Here is a 12,226-nt window from a genome sequence, read left to right as displayed (position 1 = left end):
CAGCTGTGGGCTCGAGTTCGAGTAAAGGAAAAGAAGGCAGTCCTCCGCCACGTGCAGGTGTTTAGCATCAGCCAGTTGGACACCCCTCTCTAATCCACATCCACGCACGCGACCATCACTACACTATCTGCAGTGATGAAGTTGGAGTAGCAGCCACCTGATTGAGCATTTGCAGAAAATATGAAGTGTGCTGCGATCTGGCAGCCAGACGTTCAGTCTGACGCTCTGCAGGGGGCTCCGCTAAGTTTGGATGACAGCACGGTGTTGCGCTGCCTCGTGTCACACGCAGTCCACGCGCGAAGTTAATTAAGACGCACGTCACTGCAGATTATTTCTCGCATAATGAGCCACTTGATTAACATAACCCCTAAAAACGGAATCAATTTGAGCGTCTCTCTTAAAGTTAATTAACATAATTAACTATTTAAAAAAACAACCCTAATCTTTAAGTATATATAAAGCGGTCAAATCCACAGAATGACTCAAAACTCAACAAGTGGCTGCTGTGATATTAATTTCAGTGGACACTTGTCTTTCTCAAGGACATAGGGGATGGCTCTGTTTCTGCTTGAAAAATACCTTTTCTAAAGCATGGACCAATGCAAGATGCAAATGTGTGAAAGAGTGAACAGGATAGCTATAAATAGTAACATGACTACAAGGCAACATTCATTCATCAGCCAGTTCGGCACTAAAAATTCGGGGCATGTAAAATGAGACTCACAAAACACAACTAGATTAGAAAATCATCAAAACTCAAATAAAATGACTATTATTGTATTGTTTAAGGATCAAATCGTATGATGTTGACATATTTTGTGTGGCCCAATTTATACCAAATGACTTAAAATAACTCTTAACTTAAAATGAATGTACAGATTCACTCTCTCTCTATCTCACTAAGGCAGGTCAGTTTTCAATATGGGCTCCTGAATGGACCCTTTTCCTTATTTGGTTAGAATCACATTTCCTTAAAGTCACACAGAGCATGTTTTAAACATACTTTTGCATCTGTTTCATAATTTCTATTTGTTTTGTTTTTTAATGTCTTGAATATTATGAGAAGTAGTGAAAAGGGCATTTTTTTCATGAATTTACCTTTTTATCTTTATTGGATTTTAACTTAAAATCTTTCCAATTCTTGCCTACAAGTCAAAACCATTTCTAGTCTACCTGTACAAATAATTATGACATGGTTACATAGTTTGGGTGTAATAATGATGTTAAGGTGTAAACTTAAGGTGTGACTTATTCAATAATAACAGCAAATTTCAAAAAGGAAAAAAAAAACCACTGCAATAAAGAGCGTGACAATCCTACACGCTCATCCCAGCTGCACACCCAGGGTTATATTTCTCGTAGCAGATGTCCGGGGATGCAGGGCAAAAGTATGTAATGATGTTAATATAGTGCCAATTAGACACTCGGGCTCTCACGAACTGTGTTACACAGTGCAAAGCTGAGGAATGAGCAGATTTTGCCCTCCTCTCTCTCTGGGGAATTTTTGTTCTCTGACATCTGTGTCTCTGTCTCCTCTGCTCCAGGGAGAAGCAAAGTATATTCACTCCATCGCTCCCATCCCCCCCTTCAGCATCAGCCTGCTTTAACTACCTTTTTTTTATCTTCTGTTCATCTTAAGTGTACTGAACCAATGTTACTCTGTACAGTTATTATATCAGGTGTAGTACTATCACTTTCTCTATTCCACTATCATCTCCAGATAAACAACCTCCCCTTGGTGTTTCCATTTAAACATTGTCTCAAAATAGTCAGGGGTGCATTTTTTTGGAACATGTCACACCTATAAGAGTGGGTATGAATCTTGGTTATTAACACAATTTAAATCTATAAGCACTTTTCTTTTTCTATGTTGCTCTTCATGCACCCCTCCCTTTCCCCTTCTGTAGACATTGGGCTGCAGCAGGGGACATGCAAGCCTCAGGGTGCAATATGGCCCATTTAATATCTGCAGACAGAGAGAATAAAAAACAACAGCAAAATATGGTGTGTGCAGTGATAAACAAACATAAACACATATTTTCTAAAAGCTGATATAACACCAGGAAAGAAAAACAAAGGGTAGAAATAATCTAAAATATGACAATAATGCATTACTAAATCTAACCAAAAGAAAAATCGCATTTAAAAAAAAAAAAAAACTCATTTTAGGGCCATGTCACTTTCTATTTTTGCTTGCTCCCACTCTCAGCGGGGTCACACGGATAAACTAACTTTTGTGGCAAGAGCTGCAGCTCATGCAGCTCATGCAGCTGCTGCTTTGCGTTCAACAAACAGGCGAATTATTAAGGATACAGTTGATGTGAATTATTATCATCTGGAAATCGCTCATTCTGGGGACTTTTGGCTGTATCACACTATCTTGAAATCTTCAGAATAGCAGAGTTAAATGGATCTTGAGCTGATATTGTTTTCTGTTTCAAAGGTAAGTAATGAAAAGAAACATTTTTACATTCAGAAATGATTAAAATCTACTTTTGAGAAACTGGAAGACCATACCAGTAGCACTATAACTACAGCACATAATGAAGTATCTATCCATCCATCCATACAAATATCCACCGATCCTTTTTTTTTCATACTGTCAAAATCATACAGAGTCATTTAGAAATCTTTAAATTCTGATAATCTTTTGAAAACCCCTTATTATTAATAATAATAATAATGCATTTTATTTAAAGGCGCCTTTCAAAGCACTCAAGGACACCTTACAAGGCACATAAAACACGACAACAGTACATCAAACAATATAAATCAGGCAACATTTAGTGCAAAGATAAAGAAATAAATATGAATGTGACTATAAAGTGCATCAGTACAATAAATAAACAAGAACGTGATGCATAGTTAGTGTGAGACAGAGTATGCCACTCTGAATAGGAGCGTTTTCAGGCGGGATTTAAAGGTGGAAACAGAGTCAGAAGTGCAAATGTCTGGTGGGAGAGAGTTCCTGAGGTGGGGGGGGGGGCAGATCGGCTGAAAGCTCTTGACCCCATGATGGTAGTTAAGTTGGCAGATGGGGCAAAGAGCTGGTTGGCAGAGGAGGATCGGAGAGTTCGGGAGATGTGAATCAGTTCCGAGAGATATGATGGTGCCAGGTTGTGAAGGATCTTGTAAGTGAGTGCAAACAAAGCCCACTTACTGTACTGTATGCACCATATACTGTACTTTTTAAAATGGCATCATGAATTGTTCCTTCTCACTGACTCTTACCTCTGACTGCATCTCACATCTCCATTAACTTCGTCCCATGGCACAGTTTAATATCACTGAAAGATTAATCATCAGCATAAATAATTAAACACACGTAGCAGCTTGGAGCCTACGAGGTAACAAAAGGTCTCGCTCACCTGAACCAACAAAAACATTTTGACAGTTTCTGTAAGATGTAACATCAACTTTAGTGTTGATATGGTTTACATACAACCAGGAAATTGATACTTTGGCAAAACTTAAGTTTCAAGTTCAGTTGAAAGCCTTGCTGTCATCAACAGACAGATACGATAATTAACTGAATGCTCCAATGAGCCACATCAAATAATACATTATTAATTCCTAAAGTCTTTCAGTTCCTCTTAACCTTTGATGCAGATGACATCTGAAACTTGGAAAAGTTTTAATTTCATCTTGTTAGATGCTTAAACTATCCAGAGTTTAATGGTTCATCATGTAAAATGAAAATATTTATGATCCTCATGGTTTCAATTCAGTTTTTTCAGTGTTTTAAAGATTTTGTCCAATGAAAGTCGAGTCTCACAACATGAGTAGATGTTAAAGAGTTCAACAGGAGAAAAGAATACAGAGAATACATTTATTAAAAAGTAATTAAATAAATAGTGAAGATTAGTAACATTGATAAAATGACAGTATAATTACTTCATTACATGGTGTTTTTGTGTATAATGTTATTGTTATGTGTTATTACTCAGACCACAGCTTGTAAGGTCTGCTTGATCATTTTTGATGCTTCCTTCGTAAGGTTGAGGAAGAGGTCTTTAAACTGTTCAACAGTCCAAGCTCTTTATTTTTCTTGCATGTTTCTTTTAAACAGGGGATTAGTGCAGATCAGCCGAAGACTTCAAAACCCTAACCCTAAGAAAACAACTCTGCAACAGGCTATACTTGATCTAAGTTTGGGACGTTGGCAATAAACAACCACTGTGTGCAGCATAGCCTGAACTACTGAGTCAATCTCCAGACACCTGTTTATAAAAACAGTAGCTCCTCCTACTGAAGGAAATAATGATTAGCAGTGATTTTTCCATAACCCAATAGATACGTTAACATTACTGTTCAAAATCAGCATATCCTCCAAACATTTCACAACCCTCCATCTACAACACTTGGTGCATCCCCCCAGGAAATTAAAAAAGATGCAACATTTTCACATCTCGTGTTCTTCACGGCATTGAGAGAAATAACAGTTATTAATATTTAGGAGAGATGGCACAGGTGTGTTCTGTCATGGGAAGAAGTGTCCTCAATCACATTTACATACATGAGAGATTCATATACCATTTAAACATCACATTGGAGAGGAATGATAATTCTGATCAATATCTTAAGTTATACAGTGTATCAAAAAAACATCTCCATAAATATCAATATAATAATAATGCATTTTATTTAAAGGCGCCTTTCAAAGCACTCAAGGACACCTTACAAGGCACATAAAACACGACAACAGTACATCAAACAATAAAAATCAGGTAACATTTAGTGCAAAGATAAAGAAATAAATATGAATGTGACTATAAAGTGCATCAGTACAATAAATAAACAAGAACGTGATTGCATAGTTAGTGTGAGACAGAGTATGCAGCTCTGAATAGGAGCGTTTTCAGGCGGGATTTAAAGGTGGAAACAGAGTCAGAAGTGCAAATGTCTGGTGGGAGAGAGTTCCTGAGGTGGGGGGCAGATTGGCTGAAAGCTCTTGACCCCATGATGGTAGTTAAGTTGGCAGATGGGGCAAAGAGCTGGTTGGCAGAGGAGGATCGGAGAGTTCGGGAGGGTGTGTAGATGTGAATCAGTTCAGAGAGATATGATGGTGCCAGGTTGTGAAGGATCTTGTAAGTGAGGAGTAGAATCTTAAAGTCAATGCGGGATTTGATAGGGAGCCAATGAAGTTGCTGCAGGTCAGGAGTGATGTGTTCAATAGAGGTGGTTCTGGTTATGATACGGGCGGCTGCGTTCTGGACCAGCTGGAGTTTGTGAAGAGATTTACGCGAAAGACCAAAGAGGAGAGAGTTACAGTAATATGATTGCTTTCATCATGGTCAGCACCAGCTCTCCAACAGTGGTGTGCATTCCTCCATCCTGAAAGTTCCTGGAACTGAAACATAAAATTGGCAAATCTAAAAAAACTCGGTCTTTTATCTGCTGTCTATTAACCTTTGTGTCGTCCTCCCGGGTCAAATTGACCCCGTCTGTTTTGACTGTTCCTTCTTTCCTTCCTTCCTTCCTTCCTTCCTCCCTCCCTCCTTTTTTCCTTCCCTCCTTCCTTCCTTCTTTCCTTCCTCCCTTTGTTCTTTCCATCCTTCCTCCCTTCCTCTTTTCCATCCTCCCTCCTACCTTCATCCCTTCCCTCCTTCCTTCCTTTCCTTCCTACCTTCCTCCCTTTCTTCTTTCCATCCTTCCTCCCTTCCTCTTTTCCATCCTCCCTCCTACCTTCATCCCTTCCCTCCTTCCTTCCTTTCCTTCCTACCTTCCTCCCTTTCTTCTTTCCTTCCTTCCTCCCTTCCTCTTTTCCTTCCTCCCTCCTACCTTCATTCCTTCCTTCCTCCCTCCTTTCCTTCCTTCCTTCCTTCCTTCCTCCTTTCCTTCCTTCTTCCTCCCTTCCTTCCCTCCTTCTTCATACCTTCCTTTCCTCCTTTCCTTCCCTCCTTCTTCCTCCCTTCCTTCCTTCTTCCTTCCCTCCTTCTTCCTCCCTTCCTTCCTTGACTCGATGACAACAGGAGGGTTAATGTCAGTGAGTCTGTCATATATGTATATATGTCATTATGATCCACAGTCAACATACATCCCACTAATGGAAACAGGACTCGCCCCTGAACTTCCCAAGATGGATGCACATTTTTGTTGGTGTCCTCACTCCCCCATTGTTTATCCAGCTTATGTGTTATCAGCATATTTTCATCATATTGTTATTTTAGTATTTGGCAGCAAGGTCCAGGGTGAAAAAACCACACAGCGAGGGACTAGAGCATCCGCAACACATGAGAAGTTGTTTCTTTTCACAGCCACAGCTACTGTATGTTGATTGAACTGAGTAAAGTCAATAAACTATTAAATATCATATTGCAATTATGAAGGTGTTTTTCTGACCATTCAGTAAACTGCGGTGGATCTTGAGGGATATTTATTTTGTATTATATTAGTTAAAAAACAGCTTTTTTTTCATTTTGAGGTCAGAGCCAGTTGGCAGTAATCTTTGGGACATGGCACAAAGAATTGTAGTTGCCTTGGTCCCACAGATAGGAAGGGAAGAGCTATTGTGTTTACATGATCCGACTGGGCTCAGAAGTACATGTAGGGAAGCAGGAGTGCATTATCCCTCCTTTGAAATGTCTTGTGTTTGTGCTACTCCCCCTCTTTTTCTTTCCTGTGAACATGTTTCCAAGGTCACACTATTCCTGTCTTTTGAATTTCTCTGGAAAGAGGTGAGGACGTTATTTTTTTAAAAGGGGCACTTAAAAAAAAGTAATGACTTATTGGGTTCTGCAGCTTTGAAAAGCAATATCTGTATAGTGAAATGTCACGGCCACAATAAAGAAGAAACTAACAAATGGCTCAAACCTGTGATCGGTGACATATCGAAAAACACCCTAACCCGTGTTCAAATTTACCAGTTCAGATTTTTATTTATAAATAGTACCAAAAGCTAACCAAATCCATGGGAGTCAGGAGGCCTGGCTAAAAAAGAACAAAAGAAGAGGGAGGCCAGCAGCGAGCCGTAGGACAATAGGAAAAGAGAAGAGGGAATGGTGGTGGGCGGTTAAAAGAAGATTAGTCATAACTGGAAAAGTACAGGTGTATTATTTCAACTATCTATTATATTATGTTATCATAACTTATCTTGTCTTATTTTATTCAGCGGTCATAATTAAGACTGCACTGTTCTCTGTGCAGGTTCCCGTCCCTGTTATTGTGCATACTTGTCCATTAAAATGACTGAGACTCTTAAAAATAACAAAGCTATCATTCATTTTAATTGCATATCTGCTTTTTCCCGCTGTCACAATTGTCTGCCATGAAAAAGATTTTGCAGTCATTTCCCAAAACTGTTAATACGTTGTTGCCTGAGGTTGAATGCAGCTCTTCACCTGACACCAGAGTTACATTGTGTGGCGCCACAAACTGGCTCAGTGTGTCTGACAAAGGAAATCACACCAAGCTCAGGTGCCAGGAATATTTCATTTAAAGGGAACAAACTATCCTCCTGTGGAGATTTGTGTTGTCAGCAGCATATAAATTATATGAATGCATAAAAGAGAGAGAGAAGAAAAACATCTCTGAACTGGGTTAAATAGGCCTCGTTGGGGTTGACTATAATTTAAGCTTATCAAGCAACCCAAAACGGCCGCAGCATTCTGAAAAAACAGAGTGACCAGAGAGTAAAGAGGCCAAGATCTGTCCGTACATGAGACGCACCCTGCCACACTTAAACATGCACTGTAGCCTGCAGCTGAGCTTGTGCAAGAGTGTTTTATTCTCAGGTGGTTGCACTCCTTTGCACTTTGCACAATAATAATATAGCCTTACAGTCTGCACACGCTCACACAGCTCTGACAAGATGTCTAATGAAGCAAATGAAGTGAAACACCTGTGTGGGTATGTAGGCCTTTTTACTGACTCTTTATCTCAAATGTTGTGCTCGAAGATTAACCATAAGTAATCGTAGGCTGTGTCACCTGAAAATCAGAGGATATTTTACTCACACATTAGTCACTTGTCACTGACGGCTCATTTGGCACACTGGATTATCAACCTGTCAAAACAAATCTTCTTGAAAAGATTGTTGGGATGGGCGGTTTTTAAGGACATAGCGAAGTGCTCATGTGCCTATTTCCAATCAGCCACCAGCTGTATGAGGGATGTGTTAATTCGTTTTAGCTTAAACTGCTTAATTTCCACCCACTCCACTAATGGTTTCATCACTGTAAATGGAGGGCAGGTGCAGTTCAGTCAGTGTTATTGTTACCATACATAGCAGGTATGTTTTCATTATGAGATGATAAAAGGAGTGAGATAGACTATATATATAGGTAAGGTTACTAATTATTACTAACATATTCATAGAGTAAATATTACACATTTCTTTCCCGGCAGGAAACGGTAACAAATGGTGGAATTGCACCAACAATTGTGTAAATAATTATACTGCAAGTGCTGCAAAAAAACATCGTAGCATTAGTGTATTGCATAAACTTTCTAGGAGTTTATATTTTTGTGATGATGCATCGTTTGTGAAATCATTGTGTAATCCAAATTATCTAGAATAACCTCACATGTCCTTCCCCTGCTGTCCTTTTTTTACTCAGGGGTGACTCAGTTAGATGAAAATTGTTTTGATACTATGTATACCTCAGAGGGAGGGAGGGGAGGGGAGGGGAGGGGAGGGGAGGGGGGGGGGGGGGGGTCACTCATATGTCTACTAGCCTGTGACTGAATTGCAATGCATGCTAGCAATTATATAACACAAAAAATATGCATGAAGAACAAGACAAAATGATACTTGGGGATCATGAATCATTAAAATGTTACAAACTTCAGAAAGAAGTAAAAGGAAAAGGACAATGACTGACAGATGGAGCTGTAAAGGTGCAGTGCATGCATAGGAAAGTGAATTTGAGTGAATAGGGGGCTGGCATGGGTGAATGGGGGGGTCGGTATGACGCAAGAAGGACAAAATAATAACTGTGCACTATTTATAGGAACACAACAACCTACAGTATAGTACCCTCTCACATGTTACTCCTGTTCCTTCACTGTGCGACTCTGCATTTGATTGAGATTAATTCTCTTCATGATTAAAAACAAACTAAATTATACAACTTCTTGTGATTACTCAGCAAGTAGACATTCACACCCCGTTATTATTATTATTATTATTATTATTATTTTTTAAGATCACGTGGTTTTGACACTGAGCTTGTGCAACATTAATTAACATACATGTGTTTTCTGGCTAAGCTTGCTATTTATGGGTGTTGTAAAGGTCATCGGTTGCTCTTTAATATTCATGGTGTAAATTCAGCTATAACAGATGCACTCGGAGAGAGAAAGAAAGTATTTCTGTCTGAATGGCGATTCCTGCAGGTGCCGAAAACACAAGAACCGATTAGATAAGTGAAGATCTTTCATTGTTGGTCACAGGAGCATGGTGGTTGATGTGTGGAAATACACACAGCGTCTCCCCCTTGTGTTGAAGTTCCAACTGGCCATCGGCAGCACTGGACAGACTGTATTAAAATCATATCAATGTGCTCTCCTACTGTGCAACATCCTAAATCATATCATGTCTTACAAAAGTGTAAATGGTTATATGGACTGTACTTATATAGCGCTTTTCTAGTCTTTTCAACCACTCAAAGCACTTTACACTACAACTCATTCACCCCATTCACACACATTCATACACTGATGGCAGGAGCTACCACGCAGGGTGCCAACCTGGTTAACTCCGACCTGATGGAAGTTAATTTGCACGCATTCATACACCGTTGGCACAGCAACGGGAGCAATTTGGGGTTAACTGTCTTGCCCAAGGACACATCAACATGTAGACTGGAGGAGCCGGGAATCGAACCGCCAATCTTCCAATTAGGAGGACGACCGCTCTACCTCCTGAGTCACAGCCGTATGAGTCATTGTGTCGTCTGTTTTAAAACAATTAACTTAATCTACAATTTTGTGGTGAAAAAGTGGTGTCCTGAAACACCTTTAGAAGGCATCAGTGCTTGTACATTGTTCAGTAACATGTTTGACAACATTATCACATGATACTGCCTACAGGCTAGCCATGTGTGATATAATGTAATTAGCTGATGGATTAAACAGATTGGCGTTCTTCTTTTCTGGCGGACCATATGTAATAGTCTTGCTGCCCACTGCTGCAGTCATCTAATTGGCTGAAATGCAGAGTGTGAGTGCTGAGTGTTTTTAGGGGTTGCATTATAGCTTCTGTCATCACCGGTCCCAAATTATCTGAAAATCTGCAGAATGTGTTTTTGCTTGTAATGTGATAGATAGTATTAATTAAAAAAATAAGAAAGCTTGTTGTCAGTAAATTAGGGCTCAGCCACGTTGTTCTGGGAATGAAACAAAGGTTTTTGCCCACTGATATCAAAACACATATCTCTTCCTGTCTTTGTTCATATTTCTCTGACTCACAAATAATGATGTGCGGCTGTATATGTCCAGTGTGGCCAGCTACTTACACAAAGTCACATTTTGATTGGGTGAACTTTTGTGAATGCACATTTGAAACTATGTTACAGGAAAAGACGTAATAATGTAAAAAAATACTTATTTTATGACATAGTAGGCATACACAGTAATAAGAGAAAAATATGCAATTAACTCAGGTACGCAGGATTAAAAGTGGGGAAAAGTAATTCTCATTTCCAGTTTTACAAGTAGCATCTTTATTGGTGGAAAATCTGCGGAAGTATAATCAGAATTCTGCGGGTGCAGCTTCCATGTGGGCCTGGTCATCACTTAGTCTATTACATTGTTAATGATTCATCTCCAGCTGCAGTAAAAATGGGTTGAGTTTGACTGTCTGGTCTTTCCAATTGGTTTTTGTGACACTTTATAGGCTTTACAGCACAAGTCTCCCTTGAAATAGCAGCCCATATGATCATTGAAACCATTTTTTTTATTTTTGCTTGCAGTAATCAGTCCATCTTTTCATGCTGACCATTAGAAGAAACCCCTCAAATGTGCTTAAAATGTAATTGATGTTGGACAAAATCCATCACTTCATTTTGAGCAAAGAAATGTTTAAAAGTTTATCTAAAGAGAATATGAGGCTTCAGCTAGTCTAATAAAGTTATTTTCCACTCTCTCTATCTGTTTGTGTTATGACAGACACCGCTTTCCTGTTCAGCTGTGGTAGAGGAGTCATAAAAACAGGAGGGGATTTGGCACCGAAAAACTAACTTTTAAGAATCCATCTGGAGAATCTAGAGATTTGGGTGGTGTAATTGTTATAGATATCACAGCATGTATTTGCCAATATGTGCTGCAACATCTGCAACATGTCCTACGACCATGTCAGCCTTTTAAATGAAGATTTTCTACTTTTGAAGCGCTTTTGAAGATAACAATGATACTTACTGCAGTTATTGGCACACTGCATATTTTTGAAAATGAAATCACTTAAAGTTAGATTCAGGCTTCTGTACTGAGAGACACATAAGACACAGGTGCATTTTGTTTTGCTGCTGCTGGCACTTTTCACACACTTCACATACCTCACATCCTGCCAGCATTTTACCTCAGTTTTTTTTAACAGCTTCACTATCATAATTTACTTTAATAGTTAATTGCTATAAAAATCATTACAGTGTTCTGCTGACTGTGAGGTTCATAGCTAGTCCTGCACTAATATGCCATATTGTTTACAGTGTTCTTATTGTAATCTGCATGAACAGTTGTATTCTTATTCATACTAATTAAACAAAAAAACTATAAATTGCAGACATGTAAATAACAATAATAGAAATATAAATGACAATGGGTCTTCAATCTTAATGGTCCAGTAATGAGATCCGCTCAGTTTTCTGTTTAAAAACACATAACCCTTAACGTCTAGAACAAGAGAGGACGAGACAAGTGACAGCTTTTATTCATAATCTTTCAAATATGCTAAGTATATTCAAGAAGGCATGCTTGACAATATAATTCTCAAGATGCATGCCCCTTTCAGAAGTTATCAATGTAAGTCTGTTAATTATATATCATCCTGAGATGCCTGCAAAACTAGAGTCTGCAGCATAAACAGCAACTGCTTTGCAAACTAATTAAATCACCAAATGAACAGATTACAATCACATGCAGTTTATAATGTCTTCTAATGTTTTCTGGTATAAATGGCAGAAGGTTGGCATCCAGGCTTCCAGCATCAGAGGGAGAGAAAAAGAGAAATGAAACAACTGATGGCAGATAATAAATATTTGAAACAAGAAGGACATGTAATTTCCCT

Source organism: Scomber scombrus, chromosome 15 (genome assembly GCF_963691925.1).
Source record: "Scomber scombrus chromosome 15, fScoSco1.1, whole genome shotgun sequence".
Taxonomy (NCBI): Eukaryota; Metazoa; Chordata; class Actinopteri; order Scombriformes; family Scombridae; genus Scomber; species Scomber scombrus.
The sequence above is the reverse complement of the archived record's forward strand: the minus strand, read 5'-3'. Positions refer to the sequence as shown.